Genomic DNA, 15,470 nt, shown 5'->3' on the forward strand with positions numbered 1-15,470 from the left:
AAATCGGCCTACTTTGGATGGTCTTACCGTTGTAAATAGATAGTAAAACTAAAGTGTGATTAATTACATTTAGTTATTTTTTGTTTACGACTTGGGAATCTTCCCGGTCTATTGATTTCAATATAAGTGGATTTCAAGATGAGTGTCTTCTTTCATTGGGATGTCAATTATAATGCATTGGCAAGCCATACTTCATACTGTGTATTGAAAATAACACTACATGGGAATTACCGAATTAAGTTGAAGTATCTTATTATACCTTAATTCCTTATTACATGAGTTACAAACAAGAATCACAGAAGAGAGCAAACAAAAATGATCTCGTTCAAACTAATCCCATACGATACTTCCCTCATATAATGATGTTTCTAATGTTCGAATTGTTTGCAATACCGTGCTTTTTAGTGACTTAATGTTACATTATAAGAAAAATATTTTATTTTCAAACCAAAGAGCTCCAGCCCTAATGAGCATTGGCTTCAAACCCCTCTTGAGTTGAAGACTCATTATCTCATTAGCTCCACCAATGAACACGGTGGGGAGAGTGCTACACCCAAGCCTAGAAAGTGCATGTTCGATTTCTTGTCCTCCTGCTATCTCATCAAGCTCGTAGATAGTAGGGCTCACTCCCATGTCATTAAGAGGGACTTGATGCTGTGGGACATGATGCAAGAACTTTTACTGAAGATGACCACGGGCCTCTCATGAACCATTATCTTCATTCTATCCATCCCAATGCACCCAACTTAGAAAATATTATAGATTGAAGTTGTGTGAAATGTGGTTGAGCATGACGAGATACATATAGGCTTTGTAAGGATGATATATGTGGAGAAAAGAGAATTTTTTGGGTTGGCCAAAGACAGTGATATTAGGTTTTAGAGATGGACTTTGTTTCAAAAGTTGATGGTAACACTTAGGAAAAAGTTGGATTGTCACGAATCGCTTTGCTGGGATGCATATGTTTGATATCTACATAAGCATATATGTGATATATGTGTCCATGTTATGTGTAGGGCTTCATATTCTGTTCTTCAAGTATCCTTATTCTAATGGACTTTTCAAGAAATGGAAGGTTATATTTATATCTTCAAGGTTATGTGTAGAAATATACATCGACTTTCTTTTAATTAGATATGTGCACCAGTGTGTACTTTATGTGTGCAATAGTGGTAATTATCATATATGCAATTGTTTGTATTGCATATGTGCAATAGTGTTATATTATATGCAAAAATAAAATGAAAATCGATATAGTGCATATGTGTATTGCATACAAGCAGTACTGTTATATTTGCATATATATAATAGTGTGTATTAAACGATAAATTTGTATTGCACTATATACAATAAAATAACTATTCTATATATGCAATGCATATTGCTTCATATATGCACTATATACAGTTGTTTTTTTTTCAATGAACAATATCAACTTGTTGAAAGAATAAAAGAAAAATATACGTTAAAAATAATTTTTATTAGTTTTTAGTTTTCTATTTAAGAGAAGTTTTCCCTAAATCTCACCCACACACATATATATATATATATATATATATATATATATATATATGATTAAGATCATATGAGAACTATTTTTAAATTGAGAACTTTGAGAACAATTTTAGATCACAAAAAACACTATTCTTGACAAAAAATAAAAACAATTATAAAACAAAAAAAAACTTGAAAATAAAAAAGTAAAAACAACAAAAATTTTATTTTTCATCTCGGTTTTATAAAAAAATATAGAACTGAAAAAAAATATCGGTTTAACAAAATTATACACATATGTATAGTACTTAATTTTTTTAATTTTATACATGTATTTTTATACACGTATGTATAATATAAGTTAAATTATAATGTACATATGTGCACATTACGTAACTTGAGATTAAATGAAATTATACACATGTGTATAACACAAGGGTTTTTTTTATTTTTTATTATACCGAAATGAAATATAAGAATTTTGATTTTTTTACTTTTTAAAAATTTCTGTTCTTTTTATTTTATGATTCTTTTATATTTATTTTAGAGGTTTTTTAGTGGTCCAAAATGGTTCTCAATTTTACAAAGGGTTCTCTTATGACCCTTACCCTATATATATATATATATATATATATATATATATATATAAGATTGATTTCTTTTGAGATCCGCTTTAAGTTTTAAGAACTCGAAAGAACTCAACATAACTATTTTTTTTCGAATTTTATTTTACACATGTGTAATACGTAAATGTAGGTAACGTAAAAAAAATTACAATATTTTTTTACAAACCGAATCGACTTATTACGCATGTGTAACTAACATTTAAACTTGTGTAATCATCAAAAATACTTATTCTCTCTCCTGATTAATTTTTTAATCAGATTTATTCTCAGACGCATATTTCATACTCATTTAATTAAATGTGTGGTCCATATATATATATGTATAGGGTAAGGATCCTAAGAGAACCCTTTGCAAATTGAGAACTTTAAGAACCATTTTGGACCAATAACAACACCTTTAAAAAAATATTTAAAAAAATCATAAAAGAAAAAATAATAAAAATTTAAAAAAACTTAAAAAAACCAAAAGTCTTATATTTCATTCCGGTTTCATTAAAAAAATAAAAAATAGAAAAAAAATAAATAAAAAACGTTGTATTATACGCATATGTATAATTTTATTTAATCTTTTGTTACGTAATATACACATATGTACAACATCATTTATCTTAAATTATGCACGTGTACAAAAAAACATGTAAATGTACATATATGTATATAGTATACATATGTGTACATAATTTAGCTAAACAGAGGTTTTTTTTTTTTTTTTATGAAACCGGGATGATAAAATAAGAATTTTGGTTTTTTTACTTTTTTTATTTTTTTTGTTTTATTTTATTTTATGATTTTTTTTATTTTTGGGTTTTTTGTGGTCCAAAATCGTTCTCAATTTCAAAAAGGTTCTCTCATTATCCTGATCCTATATGTATATATATATACATATATATAGTAGTAGATACCCGCGCGTTGCAGCGGTGATGACAAATTGTCGCTATAAGTTTTGGAAGGATACTTGTACGTATTTAGATGAAAAATAATGACACACCTAAACAATCTCTAAAACAGAATCGATGATCTTATAATGCTAACATACATGACAAAAATTTAGATGAATTTACACAAATGAACTAATCACCTGATTTATAAACATGAAGTAATACTCCAATGGGTACTCTATTTGTATGCAAATTACCAATTCACCAGGTATCATTTCGCTTATTCATTCTATATCAACTCAAACATTTAACAAAAGATGTATTCCAGCAACCTATACATCAGAAAGGATATATTAACATCCCAATCATAACTTGAAATAGCATAGCAAAATGAAGAAGGAAATATAAACCAATTGCATACATTATGCATCTTTAATATGAATCATGATGTTATATTGTATGTGAATCTCAATTAACAACTTACTGTTCAACTCGAGCAGTAAATTGAGACCGCCTGGACGACGATGCACTCTAATTTAACAACAAACATGTCAAAATCAATGATAGCATCAAATATGAGATCGTGTTAAGCTTGAAGTAATGTAGTAATGATAATAAACATGAAAATAGTTGATTCTTTTAGCCCCCCCCCCCCCCCCCACACACACACACACCACCACCACCACCACAACCACCATTTCATTTATGAAATATTATTATACATGGGCCGAACTCAAGCTCAGGCTTGAAAAACTACTCATGAGCAAACGCTCAAGCTTTATAAATAGAGTCTAGAATAAGCCAAGCTCTCTTAGGTAAACAAACCGACATCGCGGTTAAATCTGGAGCTTTGTTGTGGAAATGACAGATCCTATAAAAGTTTATAAAAATAAGGCCAATCCGTGGATCCAACCCATTTAGCTAAAAGTGTTTTGTAGGTTCAACCCAAAAATTACCAAACCCGTTTAAACTAAACCCAATTCTACAAATTTCTTGTTTAGTTCGAGATAAGTAAAATGATATTATCTTTTCTTTAACTGGAAAAGGATGTACAATAGTTCAAATGAAAACAAACCTACAATACAAATTTGCAAATTTCTTTTTATCTTATTAAAGAAATGTGAGTTGTAATATTTTTTTTTCTAAAAAGTATACATTTAATCCTACATCATATATTATGATTATTAGAGCATAACTACCTGATTTTTACATTCATGCTCCCAAAGTGAACATTTAGGGTCCGTTTGGTTCGTAGAATGCAACAAAATTTTAATTAGGGTCCAATTCCGTTGAAACATTCCAATTCCTTTGTAAACATTCTACGAACCAAAGTCAAAAATCAATATATATTAATTACTCAACTACAAAAAAATATCCATAACCTTTTAAAAAGAATTATATCAATATATACTAATTATTCAACTACAAAATGAGTATTCATAAATTCAAAGTCAAAAATCAATAGTCACCGTAATTAAATAACCGCCTTCACGTCCCGTGTTGCACACTTCCGGAATCCCATAACATCCATTTTACGAGTTTTTCTAACGGAAATTAAATCATAATATCATAACATTCACACACCGTACACTCTCTTTTGTATTGGTTATAGGTTTATTAAAGGATCATAAAACCACCTAGCAGATTAACTGTTGTTGACTTACCAGGCCCGCTTTGACAGACAATCCAACGATTTGACAAGTCTTGATTTTAAGGTTGATGTTTTAAAACAAAGCATTCTGATCTTGATAGGTATGAAAACTCAACATCCTTAAACTCCAGCTCACCTTTAACGTCAGGTATCTTCGTTCCATGTTTGTCTATCAAGTCTGTGCTCGGGATGTGGTTAATAATTTCATTCATATGGGCTGCTAAAATCTTGGCTTCAGCAAAACGTTTTACATTCATTAAAAAATCTCCAAGACCAGTTCGCATATTTGTAATAAAATTATAACAATGAAAGGAAAGAAATGTTGGTAAAATTGTGAACAAAATCAAAATATAAGCATAAGCTTTGAGTTATATATCAAAAGTCTAGGTGCGATTGTAAACAACATCATGATAAAAATAAAAAACATATTTTTGATCTCTGTGTAGAAAATCAAGAAATGATACCTCATTGTGGATTTTGCTAGATCGCAAGTTTCATTTCAGTTCGTTTTAGTTTCGGTTTCAGTTAACATCTTCTAGTTTCATTTCAGTTCGTTTTAGTTTATTGGGGTTTTTGTTTTTGGTTTTTTCGTGTCAGTTCAATTTCAATATATATATATTCGGTTTTTTATTCGGTTTCAAGTTTTAATTACGTTTTGACATGGTTTTGATTTTTTCGATTTTTTTTCGCTTCGGTGAAAGGTTCTCAATTTGTTATTTGTGTTTTTTTTTTTGTTTTCGGTTCAGTTGTTTCGTTTCAATTAGAATTCAATATATTCGGTTTTTGGATCCTCTTCGGTTTTTAGCACAGTTCGATTTTTTGTTTTGCTTCTGTCAAAGGTTTTCAGTTTTTAATTCTGTTTTTTTGGGTTTTCAGTTCTATATTTTTAGTTGGTTTTGTTTCAATTTTTTGGTTTTTAGAATTTTCTTTTTGGTTCGATCTCGGTTTATTACCTTTTAGTTTCGATTTCTGTTACCGTCTTTTGGTTTCATTTAAGTGTATTCGTTTTTTGGTTATGGATGTTTCGTGTCAGTTCGGTTTCAATGTATTCGGCTTTTAGATTCGGTTCAGTCTTAGTTTCGTTTCAGTTCAATTTTATTTATTTTTTTGGGTTTTCTGTTATGCTTCTGTTAACGGTTTTGAGTTTTTAATTTCTGTTTTTTGGGTTTCGGTTTGGTTTCGATTGTTTCGTTTCTGTTCGGTTTCAATATATTCAGTTTTTGGATCCGGTTCGGTCTCAGTATTAGCTCAGTTTCGAGTTTTTGTTTCGCTTCGGTTAAAGGTTTTCAGTTTTTTATTTATGTTTTCTTTGGGTTTTCTCGGTTTGATATTTTCAGTTGGTTTTTTTTTCGTTTGGTTTTAGTTATTCGGTTTTTGGTTTGGTTGTTTCGTGTCAGTTTAGTTTCAATCTATTTGGTTTTTAGATCCGGTTCGGTTTCAGCAGGCCTATGTATTACCAGATAACTATTTGTTTATATAAATAAACAGAATATGCTTAAATTTCATAGCAAAATTAAGTAAATTCAAACCTTAAGGGCAACTGAAATGTAACATCCTACTTTTGATCATAATAATAAAATAAATTTCGTCTATTTTATAGTGGGTCGTCGGTTTAGATAAATAGAATATGAGTTGGGCTAGTGTTGGGTAAATGGACATGGGTTATGGACTTGGGTTATGAAAGAAAGAAGGAAAAGACCACGGGCTTAAGCCCATGATCCATAAATATATAAACCATAATCACCACTTATTCCCTCATTTTACACATATTTCATACACCACCAAAACACACACTTAAGCTTTCTCTCTAGTTTCTTCCTTCTCTAGTCGATACCAAGAAAGAAACCGAGCACCGACCCGAGGTAATGATAGTATGATGTTATATGAGCTTAAACCCGTTAGATATAATTGCAAAACGACGAGCCGACACCGTTAAACCGTTTGATTCACGAGATCCGAGTGGAATCGGGTATAAACCGAACATAAGATGGGCTTATGGGTCACCCTAGCTCAGATTTGGATCGAACGGGGCGGAAAAAGGTGAAAAACGAGTCAAAACTCGTTTTTTCCGGCGAAACCGCGTTTTTCCGGCGACGGCGCCGGAATTGGTACGAGGTAAAAGAGAATGTCAGAGAATGTTCTTGACATTCTCTGACCTAACCCTAGTTCGTTAACGAAAAGTTAACGAATTAGAGGTAATTCGTCACCTGATTCTCAAAGGAAAGAATAACGAACTAGCCTTAGTTCGTGTCCAGATTCGTTAAGGAAAAGATAACGAATTAACCTCAATTCGTTATAGTCATTCGTTAAAGGAGATAATGAAATGGAAGGTCCAATTCGTTACCTGGACTGGTTCGTTATATGGACTGATTCGTCAAAGGACCAGTTCATTAGAGGGTCAAATTCGCTACAATGACCAGTTCGTTAAGGCAAACCAATTCGTTAAGAACCAAGTAACGAACTAGAAGTTTGATAAATGACAGAACAGTCCCTGGATTTATAAAAGAATGAATTAATTACAAATAAGCCCTTGAACTTTTGAGTTAGAGAATTAAATAATAATTTAAAATCCTAATGGAAAATGTGTTACGACAGTTAATGGAAAATGTGTTACGACAGTTACGACAGTTAATGGAAAATATGTTACGAAAGCTCGACCCCAGCCAGGGGCTCTGCCCCTTGGACCCTGCTAGGGGCTGCCGCCCCTAGACCCCGCTGCCAGGGGCGCTGCCCCCAGACCCCCGTTCGTTGTGGGTTATGATTTAACTAGAAACGTGATGTAGATAGTGATAGTTAATTGATAAGTGTAATTGTTATACAGTTAGTCGTGCACAACTCAAGAAAGGAATAACTATAAACGGTGAACGTAACCGACTTCAGGTGAGTTCTAGCCCCCTTTCCTTGTTATGTTTTCGGGGCTGTTTGCATACTCGATGTGATTAGTTAACACCCTTATCCTATGAGATAAGTGTATGCCATATATGTATTATGTGAATGATTGCTTGTCGGTGCGTGAACGGTCTTCGGATAATGCAGGTATTGGCAAGTTATGATTATGGATACAATGTTGAGTATAATGTATGAATGATATGTACGTATGTTATGAATAAACGTAGGAGATAGACAGGTACAAAAGAAAGGGACTGAGCCCTAATAATACTCAAGGCAGAAAGGGACTGAGCCCTAATAATACTCAAGGAAGAAAGGGACTGAGCCCTAATAATACTCAAGGCAGAAAAAGGGACCGAGCCCTAATAATACTCGAGGCAGTAGGGCGTGATGCTCTTTAAAACGTATAAGTATGTAAAGTATTAATAGATGCAAAGTTTGTAAAGAAAGAATTTAAGAAATAATGTATATATTATATATGTACGAAGAAAGATGAGCAGGTTAAGAATATAATATGTATCTTCGGATGCGTATGTATAAGTAGGTGAAAGTAGACGTGCACAAAAAAACCGGTTCCGGAACCTAACTGGTGGAACCGAACCGGAACCGGTTCCAGTTCCAACCCGGTTGGAACAATACCTGGTTTGGGTATTTTTGTACCCGAAAATCGTACCCGGTTCTCATATTTATATGTCAGTACCGGTTCCAACCCTGTTCCTACCCGGTTCTTAATTGGAACCGGTTTGGTTCGTACCCGGAATAACCGGTTCCGACGGGTTTTTTTGAAGGGTCAAACAAAAGTCAAACTAGCCGTTGGAATCGGTTCCAACGGTAATATAGCCGTTGGAACCGGTTTTTTTAGACACCAATTAGCCGTTGGAACTGGTTCCAACGGTAATATAGCCGTTGGAACGGGTTTTTAAGACAATAGATCCGTTGGAACCGGTTCCAACGGTAATATAGCCGTTGGAACCAGTTTTTGGGCCAAACCTATATATAACTTGTTTCCATTACTTGTTTCACCACCAAACTCAAAAACAAACTACAATACTACTCCTTTAGCAAACCCGTTTCTTTACCCGACCATCCAACTAAATATTATTATGGCACCCATCAAAAAAACTAACAAGGCTAAGAAGAGTGTTTTTGTTGCCCCCGTTCCTGTTACGGAGGACCCAAGGGTTGTTACGGTAGTCAACCATAACCGCAACCAAGACGTATGGAAGAATTGGGATTTGATTGTGGATGACGAAGGTTATCAAAAGGCTCGTTGCAAACTATGTGGTTCAATATTAAAGCACGATTCCAACTCTACTTTGAGAAAGCACATCGAGAAGCCATATTGCAAGGCGTTGAAAGGGATTGGCGCGACCGATCAAATTGACTTGGGTAAAGATGATACACTATTTCGTTACAACACGACTCAAGTTCAAGATAGAATGGCAAAGTTCGTTATTCAACGAGGTTTGCCGTTTAACCACTTTGATGACCCGGAGTTGACGTCGTTGATTCGCGAAACTCTACAACCGAGATACACACATGTAAGTCGTACTACCTTAAGACGTCATTGTATCAGGTTGTGGGAGTGTGCTAAAAAAGAGTTAATCGAGTCTTTTCATTCTTTAGAAGCCATGGTTAGTTTAACTACCGATGTTTGGTCGGCACCACACGGGTTGCCCGAATCATACATATGTGTCACCGCTCATTGGGTTGATCCTGTGACATGGCAATTGATGAAACGCACCATCGCTTTTGAAAACTTCCCGTTCCCACATACCGCCGAAAAATTGTTTGAATTACTTGAAGAAGTTATAACGACTTACAACTTGAGAAATAAAATATTTTCGATTTCGTTTGACAACGCTTCAAACAATACTAAGGCGGCTGAAAAATTTATCATTAAATATTCACCACCTTGTTTCGGGGATTTTTTTCATGTCCGATGTGTTGCACATATCATCAACTTGGTTGTCCAAATAGGTCTTGACAATGAACACATTTGTGATGATTTAAAATACTTTAGACTTATGTTACAAGATGTCTTCAAAAGTGGTAAAAGAAGACATATTGAATATAAGAACTATTGCAAATCGGTTGAAAGAAAGTATTTGGGGCCGAATTGGGACGTTCCAACCCGTTGGAACTCAACTTGTCATATGTTAAAGTGTGCTTTTGCCCAACGCCAAACTTTACAAGCTTTTCATAACAATCTTGTTGAAGAACGCGAGACCGATATGTTTCCGGAAAGTGTTTGGGTCCAAGTCGGTTATTTGTTGGAGTATCTTGATGTGTTCAAAAAGTCAACAACAAAATTATCGGGAGTCTATTACCCTACTAGTTGTTGGGTTTTGCAAGAATTGTTATATATGTCTTGTGTTTTTAAAAGCTTTGCGGAGAAGAACAAACTCTTCGAAAATATTGTTGCGGTGATGAAAGAAAAGTTCATAAAATATTTTGAAATCATACCGCCGGTCTTTACTTGTGCCGCCGCATTAAACCCCTATTGGAATGTTAATGGGGTTGAAACAACGATTGAGGAAATATTCGACAACTTAGGTATGCACGAGATTGACCCGAAGTTGTCGACGGAAGCGAAGGACAAGTTCAACAAAAACCTTCAAGACCTTTATGACCATTATTTTCAAATGTATGGTCCAAGCACGAGATCGTCTTTTGTGAAAAAAACAACAACTGGTAGGCCGTGCAATGACCCACTTATAAACTTGATGAATGGGATTCGTGAATCGACATCTAAGAGGCAAAGAGGAAACACACCAAGTAGCGAACTTGGTCGATATAGTGGAGCAAACTATGTTGAGGGCGCAACGGTCGACGAAATTCGCAATATTGATTTGTTGGCTTGGTGGAAAGGTAAACAAAACGAATTTCCCATTCTATCCGCCATGGCTCGTGATTTGCTTGCCGTACAAGCCTCAACGGTTGCTTCCGAATCGGTTTTTTCTCTTAGTGGGAGGGTGTTATCTATGCGAAGAACAAAACTAACTCCCGAGTCTCTAGAGGTTTGCATTTGCCTAAAGGACCATTTGGATGCGGTGGATCGTGTACAACACAAGGCGAACTTTGAAGACGAAATACCAATAGAGCGTCATATTCATGATGAGGAGGCGGAGGACGGGGTTTCTTCCGATAACGAAGACGAGGGTGAAGACGAGAACGAAGACGAAGAAGAGTTGTAATTATTTGTTTTGGTAAAATTATTTGTAACTTGTTCAACTAATATTTAGTTTTGATTTGTTTTATTATAATTACTTTTGTTACTCATGATTAATTGTTTGTTACTTTTTTAATAACGACGAACATTTTATTCATCTAAAAAATAACTATTACAAACATTATTAAAACATAAACGATACTAAACATAACAACTAAAACATAAAAAATAAAGTCCGTCGTTTTAATCCGGGAATACTTATTTTTGGGTTGTAGAGCCGGACGACTCTCCCACTTCAGTTTTTTTAGCTTTCATTCTTCTTTTCTCTCGACAATACTTATTCGTATGTTTTCGTAATGTCGAGTTGGACGCTGCTTTAAGAAACTTCGAGCAATATTTGCAACGTGCCAACTCATGTGAGTCGGTCATGAGACATAAATCGTAATAAACCCAAACATCGGGGCATCTTGTTGTTTCGATCACCATAACAACGTCATCATTGGTTGCCATTTGTTGTCGGTTTAAGGTTAATTGTGGTTTGGAGTGTGTTTTATAGTTTTGGGAGTGGTTTAACAAGTACACAAACAAACCTTGCTATTTATAGAAAGAAGATAACCTATTTATAGTTAAAAAACCGGTTCCAACGGTCAAAAACGGCTATATAGCCGTTGGAACCGGTTCCTAACGGCTATAATGTTTAAATTTCAAAAAAAAACCGGTGGAACCGGTTTTTACGTAAAAACCGGTTCCGGTTCCAACCTACCCGGTTCCTAAAAGTTTGCATTTCTGGGCATCGGTTCGGGTCGGGAACCGAACCGGTTCCTGACTGGAACCGGTTTCATTTTCTACCCGGTGTGAAAAAAACCGGTTCCGAACCGGTTCGGGTTTTCAAGGTGAACCCGATTTGTGCACCTCTAGGTGAAAGTATTGTATATTACCTAATTAACTAGAACTCACTCAGCGTAGCTGACTTTTAGTATGCACGCAGGTGAGTAGAATGAGACAGCTAGCTTGAGCGAGGGCATATGGCAGAAGAATAAGAGTCGGGCATCTAAAGACTTAAGACGTTTATATTTAATGTTGAAAGACAAGAATGCTTATTTTAAGACAAGTCATGGATTTATATGTAATGTTTTTTGAATGTTTAATGTTCCGCGAATGTTTTAATTAACTCTGATGTTCAGAACTGTGTGTATGAGTAAATCCAACGTCCAAATGTGAGGCACCGGTAACGGGGCCTTACATGAAAACACCATAAAATACTACAAAATAGTTGTCTTCAACAACGAATCCTTCTCCACACTAACCATCACTTATCTTGCAAAATCATTCATTCCAAAAATCACCTTACTCGCCTTCCTCCATCCCTCCCTCAAACCTCGAATACAAATCTTGACATTTGAACACCAGCAACGAAGAAATCTCCAGAAAAAAAATATCATAGCACCGCCGTGTTGTAACAAATACCAAGGTATAGAATCCAGAAGAAACCAAGTATAAACCTTCATTAATATTTTAGCCAACTTATATTATATTAACACATCAGCCATCCTCATTACAGTAGTTATGAAGGGAAATATATGTATTAAGTTACAAGCCAAACCAGCGAGACAACAACTAAATTTTAAATCCTAAAAAGTTTCAATTTAATATAAGCAAATTAGATTCTAACCTCAGCTATCATCCTCAACTTTTTGCATCACTTTTCCTCATCCTGTAGAGAAATAGTTTAAAAGTAGTGTCAGTGATCAAATTGTAAAAACATATGCACACAATCACGCAGAAGAAACTTGTGCAGGCAACAATAAAATACAAATCTAATAGAGGTTTTCCTGAAAATCATCTATTAGCATGCCAAATCATGCACAATAAATCAATTCGTTTGCAGATATTCACACATGCCCCCAAAATCAGCCCATTTGGTTCAAACTCAGCACAAGTGAGATTATCCTACAAGATATTCAGTAGCCAATTGATGAATAGTAACTTCTTTGCTAAGATTTTGCTATTTTATCAGTGGTAAACATTTCAGTTCTACTTTCCTAACTAATAACTATCATTTAAAAAAAACAATTGTCATAAAACTAAAAACATCTTAAATACCTGAACAAAACACAAAAAAGTTATTGTAGAAAGCTCCAACTGTGTCTTTAACCATAGAGTACGGGCCAAATAACCAAAGTTAGCCTAATCAGTTTCATATCTAATAAAAATTAAGGAAATTTCTAGAGTACCAAAAAGTATAAGATAAACTAACCACGTTCTTGTTCGCACCTATCCCTAAAAATTGCATCGGCTTGAAACATCAAAACTAAATTGATTAATCAAACATACAAAGGTGAAAGATCGCAATGAATCTAATAGAAAGAACTAAAAATGGTAGGAGGAAGACATACCGAGTCATGTAATAATCTCCTCTGGAACTCAATAAAGTATATATCTCCTGCATAAACACAAATTAGAGAAACAAAATCAAATTAAGTGATAGTAAAGAAACAATAAAGAAAAAAAATACCTTCAATCGATCATAAAGAACCACTGTTCTGCAAAAAGGCATACCTGATGTTGGTTAACCAAATTAGATGCATCACTTTGAAATAAAAATAAGAAACGTATTTAAGGTTTTACCTACAATTGATATTTAAGCGACCAGCGACTACGGTGATGGTTACTCCGATAGTGTTTGACATCCTTCGCTTTCTCTCTCTCTCGTAACCCTAGAATGACGATGGCCAGAGGAGTTTTGAACGATGCAATCTTGAGAAGCTGGCTTTTTTGAAAGTGACTTGATGGTGGAGAAAGAGAGAAGATTAAAGAGTCTACATCTACATAAGCTAGGGTTTTTTAAACTGATTGGGCGGGATTTGAAGGTATTGCATTATGAGTTGTACAATGTGTTTGAAGTATTGTAAAACTCTTATTTTTAAGAGTTTGAGGTGAAATGACGATATTGTCCTTCATATATATATATTTTAATATAGTATAGATACATGGTAAGGATCTTAAAAGAACCCTTTGGAAATTAAGAACTTTGAAAATCATTTTAAGCCACCAAAAAAACCTCTAAAAAAATATTTTAAAAAATCAAAAAACGAAAATAAAAAAAAACATTTAAAAGTAAAAAAACCAAAATTCATATATTTCATTCCGGTATCATAAAAAAAAAATAAAAAAAAAAATTTGTATTATACACATGTATATAGTTTCATTTAATCTTAAGTTACGTAATATACACATATGTATATTATCAATTACCTTAATTGTACATATGTGTATAAAAAACGTGTATAAAATATAAAAATTAAGTATTATACATATGTGTATAATTTTGTTAAACCCATATTTTTTTCAATTTTTTTATGTTTTTTATAAAATCGGGATAAAAAATAGAAACTTTTGGTGTTTTTACTTTTTTTTGTTTTCGAGTTTTTTTTTATAAATATCTTTATTTTTTGTTAAAAAAGTGTTTTTTGTGGTCTAAAATGGTTCTCAAAGTTGTCGATCTCAAAATAGTTCTCACATGATCCTAATCATATATATATATAGGATTTGAATCAAATACAAATGAAATTAACGTGCTGAACGTGAGAATAAAATAGAGTAATTATATATAAAAGTAGAGTAATTATGTAATTACTATATGATATAATTACATAGGTACTCTACCTGATTCTCATGTTTGACACGTTAATTTCATTTGTACGTCAACATTCCCATATATATAGGATCAGGATCATGTGAGAACTAAATTGAAATTTAGAACTTTGAAAACCATTTTAGACCACAAAAAATACACTTCTTAACAAAAAATAAAAAAAATTTATAAAACAAAAAAAACTCAAAAATAAATTAAGTAAAATTTTTTTATTTTTCATCTCGGTTTAATAAAAAAAAATTGGAAAAAAATATCAGTTTAACAAAATTATACACATATGTATAATACTTATTTTTTAAATTTTTTACATGTTTTTTATACAAAATGTACAATTTAAGGTATATGATAATGTATATATATGTGTACATTACGTAACTAAAGATTAAATGAAATTATGCACATGTGTATAATATGAAGTTTTTATTTTATCTTTTTTAATGAAACTGGAATAATATATAAGAAATTTGTTTTTTTTTTTACTTTTTTAAATTTTTTGTTACTTTTTGTTTTATGATTTTTTTAAATATTTTTTAGTGGTTTTTTTAATGGTCTAAAATGTTTCTCAAAGTTCTCAATTTGCAAAGGGTTCTCTTAGGATCCTTACCCTATATATATATATACACACACACACATATATATATGGTAAATATCCTAAGAGAACACTTTGGAAATAAAGAACTTTAAAAAACATTTTAAGCCATATAAAAAACCTCTAAAATAATATTTAAAAATTGTAAAATGATATATATATATATATATATATATATATAGTAAAGATCCTAATAGAACCCTTTGGAAATTGAGAACTTTGAGAACCATTTTTAGCCACATAAAAAACCTCTAAAAGTTATTTTAAAAAATCATAAAAAGAAAATAAACAAAAAATTTAAAAAAGTAAAAAAACCAAAATTCTTATATGTCATTCTGGTTTCATAAAATAAAAAAAATACTTTGTAGTATACACGTGTATAATTTCATTTAATCTCAAGTTACGTAATGTACACATATGTATATCATCATTTACCTTGAACTGTATATATATGCGTATAAAAATGTGTATAATATATAAAAAATAAGCATTATACATATGTGTATAATTTTGTTA

The 15,470-nt window shown here is 32.7% G+C and overlaps 1 pseudogene; it reads right to left on the reverse strand.

Moving 5' to 3' along the window:
- Positions 1 to 420: 420 nt before the first annotated feature.
- On the reverse strand, positions 421 to 731 carry LOC143589873 (monothiol glutaredoxin-S3 pseudogene; annotated as a pseudogene).
- Between the last annotated feature and the right edge of the window lie 14,739 nt (positions 732 to 15,470).

The sequence above is a fragment of the Bidens hawaiensis genome, unplaced genomic scaffold, assembly GCF_021521415.1.
Source record: "Bidens hawaiensis isolate Kalapana, Puna unplaced genomic scaffold, B.hawaiensis_p1.1 tig00037995_1, whole genome shotgun sequence".
NCBI lineage: Eukaryota > Viridiplantae > Streptophyta > Magnoliopsida > Asterales > Asteraceae > Bidens > Bidens hawaiensis.